The 13,896-nt window shown below is 39.6% G+C and overlaps 1 protein-coding gene across 5 annotated transcripts in view; it reads right to left on the bottom strand.

Moving 5' to 3' along the window:
- Positions 1 to 13,896, bottom strand: part of RNF185 (ring finger protein 185) — a 35,160-nt gene that overhangs the window by 18,723 nt on the left and 2,541 nt on the right. Inside the window, exon 1 of one of the 5 annotated variants that reach the window (XM_027576440.1) lies at positions 584 to 936. The exons of the other annotated variants lie outside the window; for them this stretch is intronic. The gene's annotated coding sequence lies outside the window, so the exon portion shown is untranslated. Of the gene's footprint in view, positions 1 to 583; positions 937 to 13,896 lie in introns of those variants that run through there. 5 annotated transcript variants of the gene reach the window in all.

Raw genomic sequence — 13,896 nt, 5'->3', positions numbered from 1 at the left:
TCTGGTTCCTAGACCCCCTCAGTGATTTAAATAGAATTTGGATCTGGACAGTGCCCAAGAATGTGTATTTTCAAATAAATGCCCCTACCTTCCACACCAAGTGATTCTTTGATGAACTTTTGGAAACTCAGCTCTCAAACAGGGAAGAACTCTACCAAAAGCACAAAGCAATATGACACAGCACAGAATTTGGGAGGGACAGTGACCTCAGGGTCTATCCTTCAGAATGCACAACCCCCAGCTCCAGTACACAGAGACTACGAAGAAGTCAGATAAACTTGGGGGATGGGGGACAAGTCAGCGGAGATCTCAGACCAGTCAGCACCTGGTCCATCCAAGACAGAGCCGACCATTAAAGAAACAAATTCATACCTAGTTTCAAAAAACATTCCTAAATGAGATGTCCAGGTTGGCACATGTGATGCTGGGACTAAAGCAGATTTGCAATACTTAATGATCCCTTAGGAATGCAGAGCCTGGAAGCTGAAACGGACCTAACATCCTCACTCCTATTACTTTCCCAGAGCTGGCCTGGTCTACCTCACAGGAACTGAGCAAGGAAGAGAACAGAAAAGTTGCATACCCCTTCAGGAAACACTGGGGAACTTGACTTCATGAAGAAATCTCTTTGTAGCATTCTTGTATTCAGATCTCAAGTTCTAGAGAACTGCAGTTTTCAAAATCTGCCTTCTTTGTGCCTTTAAACTCTAAGAATTCCTGGACCAGGGTATGCCGAGGCATCTAAGAATGTTAATCCTACTGACGACGATTACAAATTTGGGTGATAAATGATTGCCACGATCCCAAAGGATACCCAGCAGAGTTCTTGTTCCTGTGGGCACATGCTTGTTCACATGGAAGCTTTCGGCCAGAAACTGTAGCTTGCCTGAGCCTGTCTGTGCTGTTCATTAGGCTGCTGCTGGACCACATGCAGGCAGAGATGAGAGGTGCATTCTGAAAATGTCTACATCACACTCACAGAAGGCTGGAGTAGGAAAAAATCTAACTAAGTTGATTGGAACTTGGAACACACAGAAACCAAGCTCTAAAATTTTAGTCTAAATGTTGTTTAGGTAGGTCCCTAGGCTAGCTCACAGAAGCTTGGCCCTAAAATATAGGATCATGGGCATGAATGACCTTCCACATCCAAAAGGACAGAGGGAGCTGAGACTAGCCTCTTTTCTTTGGGGCAGCACTGGTCCTTTTTTATGGCATCCTTTAACCTCCTATCTGTTCAAGCAATCCCTCTCTTATCTTCAAAGATTTATTTTTTTTAAGAATTTTTATTTGACATAGAGAGTGAGAGAAAGCACAAGCTACAGGGAGGAGCAGAGGGAGAGGGAGAAACAAGCTCCCTGCTGAGCGGGCAGCCCAACCAAGACCCTGAAATCACAACCTGAGCCAAACACAGACAGACGCTTAACTCAATGAGCCACCCAGGCACACCATCTTCAAAGATTTATTAAAGATCTTATTTGTCAAGCATTCAGGATACAGAGATAAAGGGTTTCAGTCTAAAGGGGAACATAGTCAAGTAAACAAGGCAGCCTAGCTTGCTGAGTGCTGACAGAAGTATGTACAGAGTGCATGACTGCAGGGCATGCTGGGGAGACACAGAACACAGGGCACATATGGGTGTGGTAAGGCAGCAAGGGCTAGGACTAAGGCAGGAAGAAAGGCCTTAGAGTCCTTGTGCCCTTCATATTTGAGTGGGGACTCTGGGATCAACTGTTCCTACTTCTTCACGTTTTCTTCCGGTATTTCTGAATCGAAAGGGTTTTCTTTGTTTTGGTTTAAACTTCAGTGCTTTTCCTTTTTTTTTAAGATTTTAATTATTTGTAAGAGAAAGAGTGAGAGAGAGAGAGAACGAGTTTGGGGGAGAGGGAGAGGGAGAAGTAGACTCCCTGTTGAGTAGGGAGCCCTATGTGCGACTCGATCCCAGGACCCTGGGATCATGACCTGAGCCAAAGGCAGACACTTAACTAACCGAGCCACCCAGGCACCCCTTCAATGCTTTTCATTAAACTTACCAGGTTTCAAAAGAAAAGGTAAAGCAAGATTTGGATGATCACTGGCACATACTTTTAAGGGTCACCCAAGAGCTAACTTTTATCATCCCTCGTATCACTGTCTTACAATGTTCTTTTAACTTTTTATGGACTTTTGTCCTTAAAAACTAGCATGGCAGGGGCACCTGGATGGCTCAGTTGGTTAAGTGTCTGCCTTCAGCTCAGGTCATGATCCCAAGGTTCTGGGATAGAGCCCTGAGTTAGGCTTCCCTGCTCAGCTGGGAGTCTGCTTCTTCCTCTCCCTCTGCCCCACCCCCTACTTGTACGTGAGAACTCGTGCTCTCTCTCTCAAATAAATAAATAAAATCTTTAAAGAACAAAAGCCAAAAAACAAAACTAGCATAGCAGAGGAATTTGATGGCTTTGGGTTCAAATCTCAGCTCTGCCACTTACGCAGTAACGTAACTTTATACATTATTTTCTCTCTGAGCCTTTGTTTTACTCCTATGTGTAAAAGGGGCTATTACCTTCCTCACAGGATAGTTTATAAGAATTAAGGAGATAAAACAATAAGGGACCAGCACAGTGCCAACAGAGTTAAGTGCTTGAAAGATGTTAATCTCACCTTCACTCTCAGGTCTCACAAAGTACACTGAAGGTGTACTACAGAGCTATGTAGTCAGCAGGTACTTCATTAATTTGCTTAATGAGTAAGTCACAACTTCCCTTTCTGAATGACCATCATTCTTTGAAGGCATAGTAAGTGAAACATCAGAACTGTGTATGAGAAAATCCAGAATGGGATACTTAGTTTGATCCAGGCAAAATCAGATTGTCACCAAAAGTTTTAAAATCAGGAGCCATTTTTAATATTTACTATCACCATGAATAATGTCAGCTAACACTCAGCACCCTTTACATGAATTATCTCATTTAAACTTCACAACCCGCCTTTGCAGTAAACACTACTATCCCATTGTTAGCATCCCCTGGGGTGTCAAATTAAGGCTTAGAGTAGTTAGGTCATTTGACCAGAGCCAGTCAGAGGCAAAGCTTCCCAACTCCCAAGCCAATGTGCTTAACAGACAGCACCTCAGTGATCTGTTTGTGTGTCTTTGTCCTTGGGCCCAGCTTCCAGGTGCCTTACTCAGAACAGGGCCAGGCACCTGAAGAACACCTCATAAATGTGCGTGGGTTGATAGATCTGATAGCCAGACTTAGAACTATACAACTCGATATGACTCAATTTAGCCAACTGAAGTAGTGGAAATCAGTATCCTAAAAGAACAAAATTTCTTCAGGGATGTTTTTCAGAACTGGAAATATCACATAAACATAACCGTTTTAAAGTAATTTTTTAAAAATTAAGTATTGCTCAAAACTCTGAAACAAATGAAAAAAATTTTTATTTTAAAGATTAGGGATCTGCAACCAGAAAAAGGTTTGGGTTTTCCCAAATTGGTAGAACCTCTATTAGAGATAACTACTGATACAGAGCATTAACTATTCATTTATCTGTCTATTGCTTACTCTAAGACACCTCCTAGAGCCACGAGCACAGTGCCTGACACAAAGTAAATGTTTGATAAATGTATGTGAACGAATAATGGGGATCTACTAATTTCAAATTCAAACCAATATAACTGCATAAAATATTGTAATAAAGAAAAACATTTTCAGATTGGACAGACCTCAGTTAAGGGGGGTGGATTTCTAGTATAATACAGTGGAGGAAGAATCTGGAACCAGAAGACCTAGTCTGACACTCAGCTCTACCACTCACTAAGCCAGAGTCCTCACCTGCAAATGGAATAACTGTGTCTGCCCTTCATTATCAGAAAAGTTTTCAAAATGAGGGTTCTGCTTTTGTTTTCATGTAGTCAGTAAATCCTTATTAATATAGAATCTATAAAATCTCATTAATTCAGATTTTACCTGAGGTTGAGCTAAAGAGCTCTAAAATAGTCGGAAGGTAGAGTATAAAAAGAAAATAAATGATGAAATTTAACTAATTAAGGAGAAAACTTTCTAAGAGTTTAATAACACACAGCTCATACTTGACAAAACAATGATCTCACTTCTCCTTTGAATAGGAGGTCCTAAGGAGAACCATCAGGAGAACATATGTAAGATAAACCAACTATGGTTTAAAATAATAAAACCAGGAGCGCCTGGGTGGCTCAGTTGGTTAAGCGTCTGTCTTCGGCTCAGGTTGTGATCCAGGGGTCCTGGGATGGAGCCCCGCATCGGGCTCCCTGCTCAGCGGGGAACCTGCTGCTTCTCCCTCTTCCTCTGCCTACTGCCCTTCCTGCTTGTGCTCTCTCTCTCTGTCAAATAAATAAAATAATACAACCAAAATGACACCATTTTGAATATGTAATATTGACTTTTACAAATCAGGTTTGTGTCCTGAGCCACCTGATGCTAACTGTCAGAGCAGTTTGGGAAACATTTGGAGAATGCCAAGAACTATGCTCAATGATAAATCAAAGCTCTGGTTCCTGCCCTCAAGAAGTCTATGGTCTAGTCATAACTGTCATTTTTTAAAAAAGAATCTCATTGAAAAATGCCTCTGCAGAGATGGTAGTGCTAAGAAAAGACAAGTAATTTTCCTGGGCTTTTGCCTAGGACCCACTCCCATATTCAGAGAGCTGTCCCTCTTTAAAAACTGCCCCCATGCCTATACCACATGGCACTTCTGAGGAGCAACTGGGAGCATGGATATCAAATAATCAAGTGCTATAGAGACTACCAGGGAAGTCAACTTGGTGACTGATCCAAGAGTGGAATGGCCAGCCAGACCCCTAGGCCATTTTGCACAGAAACAGTCACACAGCCTGCTGCTTCTGACCTCTGTGTGTCCTTAGACCACCATTTAGTCGTGCTTTGCTCCCACTGCTCAATGAGATGTACCCATGACATCCCAGCTGATGTGAAGAGTAGAAAAGTAGGAGCCATGAGGCTCTTAAGCCAAAACCCACTTGGTAGCTTCTTCCCTACTTTATTTTTTTTTTAAGATTTATTTATTTGAGAGAGATTATGACAGAGAGAGAGAGAGAGCACACGTGCGTGCACGCACAAGACAGGGGAGGGTCAGAGGGAGAAGCAGATTCAGAGGGAAGCCTGATGTGGTACTCGATCCTGGGACTCCAGGGTCATGACCTGAGCCGAAGGTAGTCACTCAACCAGCTGAGCCACAGAGGCACCCCGTTTTCTCTCTACTTTAAATACTACATTTCTGGCAATGATTTCTTAGATAAAACATCAAAGGCAAAGGCAACAAAAGAAAAAAAAATTAGACTTCATGAAAATTTTTAAAATTTTGTGCACCAAAAGACATTAAACAGAATAAAAAGGCAATTCACAGAATGGGAGAAAATATTTGCAAATCATGTATCTGAGGGATCAATACCCAGAATATATGGAAAACTAAAACTTGGGGCACCTGGGCGATTCAATCAGTTAAGTGTCTGCCTTTGGCTTGGGTCATGATCCCAGGGTCCTGGGATTGAGCCCCACATTGGGCTCCCTACTCAATGGGGAGCCTGCTTCTCCCTCTCACTCTGCCCCTCCCCCTGCTTGTGCTCTCTCTGTCAAATAAATAAATAAAATCTTAAAAAAAATAACTCTTAAAACTCAACAACAATGAAACAACAATCCATTTCAAAAATGGGCAAAGGAGGGGCACTTGGGTGGCTCAGTTGGTTAAGCATCTGCCTTCAGCTCAGGTCATGATCCCAGGGTCTTGGGTCAAGCCCTGCATCCTGCTCGGGGGAGAGCCTGCTTCTCTCTCTCCCTCTGCCTGCCGCTCCCTTTGCTTATGCTCTCTGTCAAATAAATAAATAAAGTCTTAAAAAAAAAATGGGCAAAGAACTGAATAGACATTTCTCCAAAGATATACAAGTGGCCAAAAACAACATGAAAAATGCTCAATATTACTATTTACAAAAATCCAAATCCAAACTACAAAATACCACCTTATACCCATTAGGACGGCTACTATAAAAGCAAACAAAAAACAGAAAATAACAAGTGTTGTTGAGGAGGTGGAGAAATTGGAACCTTTGTGCACTTTTGGTAGGAAAGTAAATGGCACAGCTGCTGTGGAAAACACTATGGCAATTCCTCAAAAAATTAAAAATAGAATTACCATATGATCCAGCAATTCTACTTCTGGGTATATATCCATAAGAACTGAAAGCAGGGTCTTAAAGAAATATCTGTACACCCATGTTAATATCTGTATTATTCACAATAGCTAAAACATGGAAGCAACCCAAGTGTCCATCCACACATAAATAAATGGATAAACAAAATGTGATAATATGCATACCATGGAGTATTATTCAGTCTTAAAAAGGAAGAAAATTTTGACACATACCACAACATGGATGAACCTTGAGGACATTATGCTAAGTGAAATAAACCAGTCGCAAAAAAGACAAATACTGTAGCATTCCACTCAATATGAGATACGTAGAATAGTCAAAATCATGGAGACAGAAAGTAGAATTGTGGTTGCTAGGGGTAGGGGAGAGGAGGGAACAGTGAGTTACTGTTTAATGGGTATAGAGTTTCAGTTTTGCAAAATGGAAAGAGTTCTGGAGATGGATGGTAGTAATGGTTGCACAACAACACGAATGTACTTAATACCACTGAACTATTCACTTAAAAATGGTTAAGATGATAAATTTTATGGTATGTGATTTAAATCCAATAAAAAAATTGGAAAAAAGATCCCTGTATTTCCACAAAATGTCATTTATTACATGATTCCCTTAATAGAAAATATCTACAACAGGGGTGCCTGGCTGGCTCCGCTGGTAGGGTGACTCTTGATCTGAGTCATGAGTTCAAACCCCACGATGGGTGTGCAGGCTACTTAAAAATAAATAAAAATAAAATAAAAATGGGTGAATGCTGTCTTAATAAAAAAAAAAGGAAATATCTACAATAGACAAATTCATAGAGATAGAAAGTGGATTAGAGGGCAATGGGAAGTTATTGTTTAATGGGTATAGAGCTTCTGTTTGGGGTAATGATAAAGCTTTGGAAACACACAGTGGTGATGGTTGCACAACATCGTGAATGTACTTAATGCCACCGAATTGTACACTTAAAAACGATTAAAATGGTAAATTCTGTTATGTATATTTTACCACAATAAAGTTTTTTTTAAAAAGAATGTGCTCCTTATTAGAAAGAAAACCAGATTTCCACTCACTAAGAACACGCTGAGTAATTGTTATATATATCTATATAATACTTACTAACTTATCGAATAAGTGAATGGCCAAATAAATGTATCAGAAGTAATGCTTACAAAAAAAGGCTGGCAAAAGCGCAGAGACATCAACATTAAAATGCTAACAGGAGGGGCCTCTGTGTGGTTCAGTCCATAGTAGAGTATGCGACTCTTAATCTCAGGGTTGTGGGCTGGAACCCCACGTTGGGTGTAGAGATTAGCTAAAAATAAAAATCTTAAAAAAAAAATGCTAACAGGAAAAAGCAAGCTATAGAACTATGTGCAGTGAATGGTTCTAACCATTAAAAATGTACACACTGGGGGAGAAACAAGAAGGAAATAAAGCAACTTAATAAAGGCTCTCTTCGGATGCTAGAGTTAGAAACAACGTGGGTGGGAAGAGAGGGAAGCTTTTCTGTATTTCCCAAAATAAGCATATATTACTTTCACAATTAAAATTATTGTTTTGTGCCCCTCACCCAAAATAGTTGCAACCTAGAACTTCCTGTTTCAAAAAACAAGTCCCGAAGTTATGTGTCCTTTTTAAGGTACTGTGATACCAATTAATAGGGGAAACAGGGCTTATTAAAAACCAAAAACTAACTGTGGAAAATTTATTTAGGTTGAAAGAAACCTTTGTATTTCATTTAGCCCCATTTCCTTGTTAAATAGGTCTGACTTCTTTGCAACATAGTTCCAATCCTAGGTTGATCAGTGAACAAAGAGAAATTTAATGATGGTCAGCACATCCCCACTTACACCTGAAAAGACACCTCTTTACAACCTCCTGACACAACACTGCATAATTTACTGTACAGAGACACAAAAAGATCACTTCAAAGAATAACGTATTAAATAGAACTTACTATCAATAGATTATGAGTATAGCTGATTACCAAGTCTAATCTAATCAATGCATATATTTCCTTTGACTGAGCTGGTCATGTCCTTTCTCTATTTTAGCATCTGCCTAACTGCACTTCTCTCCACCACATTTCCATTATTTTTAAGAGTATGTTCAATATCTCCAGAGATAACCTGTCTGGAACCTGCTCCAGCCACTTGCTTCTTTAAGCTTTTCCCTAAAGATCTTGTTTTCTACTCAACTTCATCAACCCACTTCTGTGGCCATGCTCTAAAATTTGTCATTAACTATTACTAGACTATTAAAACACGTATTTCAGTAGTCTCATCATGTGACCACCACTTCCTAAATTCTAGCAAATTTCTTCTTAATACTATTCAGTAACTGGGATGGCTAGTTCACTAACTCTACCCCCTTTCTACTACATATAAAGACTCTTCAAGTCCTTACTTCCTTTTTATCTTATTTAGATCTCATGGTCCAACCTTTTATCCAAATGCATACCTCCATAATTTCCTTCCCCTCCCTTAGTTTCCATAAAGGACTTACTTTAAAAAATGTAGAACAGTAAAATAATGCCTTCCTATTTATTGATATATTAAAAGAACTGAAGGGGCGCCTGGGTGGCTCAGTTGGTTAAGCGACTGCCTTCGGCTCAGGTCATGATCCTGGAGTCCCGGGATCGAGTCCCACATCGGGCTCCCTGCTCAGCGGGGAGTCTGCTTCTCCCTCTGACCCTCTTCCCTCTCATGCTCTCTATCTCTCATTCTTTCTCTCTCAAATAAATAAATAAAATCTTTAAAAAAAAAAAAAGAACTGAATACGCCTAGACAGGGAAGAAGGAGATTTTCTGCAAATCAATTTACCTTGAATTTATGACCTCAAAAGACCCCTTGCAATTTTCAGCAATCTTTCCACCACATTTTGAGTCAATCTAATTTATCAGTCTGTGAGGGCTGTTTCATAACTTTTTACTCCTTCAGTTACAAACAGCTTCTACTTTCTCTTCACCTTCACTAATGACAATCCTTATTATTTCCCCTAAAAAAGGAAAAACAAGAGAACTTCCTTATCTTCCTCCATCCAAATAGGACAACTTGGTTCTGTCTGTAGTCTTATATTCTTTTTTCTCTCTTTATTACCATGCATGAACTATCTCTGCTCTTAAGTAAGGCTAAACTTTCCACTCATACCATGGATTACATTTCCTCTCACCTGTTCAAGGTATTTGCTCCCCAAAATATACCTTTTCCCTTGCATCTTTAAAGTTTGGCACTTGGCTAAATCTTTTATTTCTAAATCAATAAGAAAAATTTGTGTTATCTATACTGCAGTGTCTCCCATCTTAATTTCTACATACTGTATCAAAATACTTGTTAAATGAGTGAATTACTCAATCAATGGTTCTCAGGAATATGTTTCTTTCTGGTTCCTAATTATGAGGATTATCATATCTCATTCCTCATCCCCCAGTACTTCTAATCTTTGGAAAAGGAAACATATATTTTCTTTTTTTTTTTAAGATTTTATTTGTCAGAGAGAGAAGTAAAGATTTTTTTTTAAAGATTTTATTTATCTGACAGAGAGAGACACCGTGAGAGAGGGAACACAAGCAGGAGGAGTGGGAGAGGGAGAAGCAGGCTTCCCGCTGAGCAGAGAGCCCGATGCGGCCTGATCCCAGGACCCTGGGATCATGACCTGAGCCGAAGGCAGACGCTTAACGACTGAGCCACCCAGGCGCCCCGGAAACATATTTTCTAAAGTTTCAGGCCCCTAATGGTAGAAATGCTCTCAATATGGTATTAAGTCTGAAGTAAAAAAGGTGCATTAGTCTTCCTGAATGATTCCTCTTAGTTGAATGTAAAGATTTTGAATTTTGGACTACACTTTTATTATGGACATGAATTCTACCAACAAATAAAATGCTGGAGGAAAATTCAGACAATCCTTGCTTGGCACAGTAAAGCACAACAATAAAAATGCAAGCTGATACTATAAGAAATGATCGTAATAATCAATGGGAAAATCACAATTGTGAATTTTAAAAAAATTTTATCACATTAAAAACACTCTTACTATTGGTACACATGCTTAGTGAAGTGAAAAAAAATTAATACTCGTTCAGTTTACTGTAACAAAATATTAAAAGCATTGAAAATTAAAGTGTCTTTTTTCTTTGTAAAAACTTTTTTTTTAAGAGGGGGAGGGGATGAGGGAGAGAATCTTTTTTTTTTTTTTTTAAGATTTTTATTTATTTGAGAGAGCAGAGAGCACAAGAGGGGAATGGGGTGGAGAGGGGCAAAGGGAGAGGAAGAAGCAGACTCCCTGCTGAACAGGGAGTGATGTGAGACTTGATCCCAGGACCCTGAGATCATGACCTGAGCTGAAGGTAGATGCTTAACCGACTGAGCCACCCTGGCGCCCCAAGGGAGAGAGAGAATCTTTTTTTTTTTTTTTTAAAGATTTTATTTATTTGAGAGAGAGAACGAGAAAGAGAGAGAGAGAGCGCACGAGAGGGGAGAGGGTCAGAGGGAGAAGGAGACTCCCTGCTGAGCAGGGAGCCCAACTCAGGACTTGATCCCGGGACTCCAGGATCACGACCTGAGCTGAAGGAAGTCGTTTAACCAACTGAGCCACCCAGGCGCCCCGAGAGAGAGAATCTTAAGCAGGCTCCCACACCCACTGCAGAGCCCGACGCAGGGCTTGATCTCACAACCCTGAGATTACGACCTGAGCCCAAATCAAGAGTTGGATGCTTACCCAACTGAGCCAACCAGGCGCCCCTGTTTTATTTTTTAATTATATGTTCAGGATGGTCTGGTTATAGCCAAATGCTCTGGGGTCAAAAGAGGCATGGGTGCACCGGTAGCTTTGCCACCCCACACAGCTGTCCAATATCTCAAGTCCGGAGAAATCCAAACCACCCCTGACTCCTCTACTCCTTGCTTGTGACCAGACAACCACAAGAGTAGCTCTCAGATGGCAGGATCTCCTAGTGGTCTTATCACATTTCAAATAATACCGTAGTACACCTTTTACTTGATCATGGCCATCCCAGCTCTGCATGATCAGCAGTGGTTGGGGTTGAGAGAAGCTCTGAATGGTCAGCAGTTTCAAAGGGACAATTACTCTGCACTTCAGCATGTCCAAATCCAACTCCATTCAGATCAGGGAGTTACTGGCATTGCCTCAGACTTTGCAGTTCAGCTCACTCTGAGTTACTTCAAGGGGCTCCAGGGAATCTGCAAACTCTCTGAATATTTACATGCAAAACTGCATGATAACAAATAACTCAATTACAAAATGGACAAAGGATTTGAATAGACATTTCTCCAAAGACACACAGATGGCCAATATGCACATGAAAAGATGTTCAACATCATCAGTCATTAGGGAAATGAAAATAAAAACTACAATTAGATGCCACTTTGCAGCCACTAGAGTGGATATAATAACAACAACAAAAAGGGACAACAACAAGTGTTGAAGAGGATGTGGAGAAAATGGAACCCTCACATATTGCTAATGGGAATGTAAAATGGTGCAGCTGCTGTGGAAAACAGTTGGGCAGTTCTTCAAAAAGTTTAACATTGAGCTGCCATATGACCCAGCAATTCCACTCCTAAGGAGACACATCTAGGAGGACTGAAAATATGTTCAAACAGAAACATGTACATGAATGTTCACAGCAGCATTAGTCATAATAACCAAAGGGCAGAAACAACCTAAATGTCAATCAACTGATGAATGGATAAACAAAATGTGGTGTAACCATACAATGAAATATTATTCATCAATAAACGTAATGAAATACCGATATAGGTCACAACATGGATGAACCTTATGAAAACATATGCTTAATGAAAGAAGCCAGACACAAAAGCCACATACTGTAAAAAGGGCACATACTATATGAATCCATATTAGTGGTTGCCAGGGGATGGAAGAGGGGAGAATAAGGAGTGCCTGCTAACATGTACAGGTTTTCTTTTGGGGGACATGAAAATGTTCTGGGATTAAAATAGTGGTGATGATTACACAACCTTGTGAACATACTAAAAACTACTAAATTGTACTCTTTAAAATGGTGAATTCCATTTCAAAAAAAAAATGACAGATATTCTACAAAATTGGCCAGTCCTCTTCAAAAGTTTACAGTCGGGGTGCCTGGGTGGCTCAGTCGGTTAAGCCTCTGCCTTCAGCTCATGTCATGATCCCAGGGTCCTGGGATTGAGGCCCCCCCATGGGGCTCCCTGCTCAGTGGGAAGCCTGCTTCTCCCTCTGCTCCTCCTCCTGCTCATACCTTTTCTCTCTCTCAAATAAATAAATAAAATCTTTAAAAAAAAATAAAGTTTACAGTCACAAAAGACAAAAAAGACTGAGGAACTGTCTCAGATCACTAGAGACTCAGGAGACTTGAAAACTAAATGCAATGTGGAAACTGGGCTGGATCCTGGAACAGAAAAAGGACATTAGTAGACAAACGGCTAAATTTGAATAAAGTCTATAGATTAGTCAGTAGTATTGTATTTTTGTTAAATTTCTTACTTAATTTTAACATGGTTATGTAAAATGTTAACATTAGGGAAAGTTGCGTGAAAAGTATACAGGAAGTTTGTGTATTATTTTTGCAAGTCTAAAATTATTTCAAAATTAAATAAACTATACAAAAGTTTAAAATGTTAAAAAATGTAAAAAAGTTGAAGAGTTAAAAAATGTACATGAAAAAACCAGGAGCTGGTAAGTTCTGTAAAATGCCATACAGTAAATACTTTAGACTTCGTGAACCATATGGTCCTTGGGGCAACTACTCAACTCTTCTGCCAAAGACGATTTGTAAATTAATGGGTGTGGCTGTGTTCCAATAAAACCTTACTTATAGTTTTAAATTTCCTATAATTTTCACAGATCACAAAACATTATTCTTTTTTGGATTTATTCCCCACCATTTAAAAATGTAAAATCCATCCCTAGCTCACATGCCCTGCAAAAACAGGCAATGGAGCCAGATTTGGCCCACATGCCATGAACTGCAGACTCTCCGGATGAGAATCTGCCAACATGAGGGGCACCAGGGTGGCTCAGTCCAGAAGAGCATGCGACTCTTGATCTCAGGGTCATGAGTTCACGCCCCAGATTGGGTGTAGAGATTACTTAAAAATAAATAAATAAAAGAATTTGCCAATGTGTGCTTCAGTTAAAAAAAAAAGTACTGCACATCAATTAAATTTGGCAACACTAGGATTAAACAAGGTTAGGTATGTTTCTTTACTATAGGACATCCCAGTACATTGGAACTGAGAAGTTCCAAGAAAAGATTATGATATACAGCATTTTCCAAACTTATTTTTTACTATGGAACACTTTTTTCAGAGGCATCTCTTCAGAGTAGTGACCTGAAGAACACACTTCGGAAATGCCGATTCAGGAACTTTTTTAAAAGGAAAATTTAGATTAAGAAGTATTAAAGACATCAACAATCATTTTACCCAGCACCTGGATAATATCTGAATAAGCATTTCACAATTTTTTTTTTTGTTTGTTCTAGGAAACACAAACAAAGCAGGAAGGTAAACACAAGCAGGAAGTCTTGGCTCAAACAAAATCTATTTTTCGGGATGGGGACAGGATGTGAGCTGAATTTGGTCATAATATGGAATCTTTGCTCCATAGGGCAATGTAAGCATTCTTACAAGTTGTTTTTTTGTTGTTGTTGTTAAAGATTTTATTTATTTTTTTTAAATTTTTTTTTAAAGATTTTATTTATTTGAGAGAGA

This window comes from Zalophus californianus, chromosome 14 (assembly GCF_009762305.2).
Source record: "Zalophus californianus isolate mZalCal1 chromosome 14, mZalCal1.pri.v2, whole genome shotgun sequence".
In the NCBI taxonomy this organism is placed as follows: domain Eukaryota; kingdom Metazoa; phylum Chordata; class Mammalia; order Carnivora; family Otariidae; genus Zalophus; species Zalophus californianus.
This window is presented reverse-complemented; position numbering and strand designations above follow the sequence as displayed.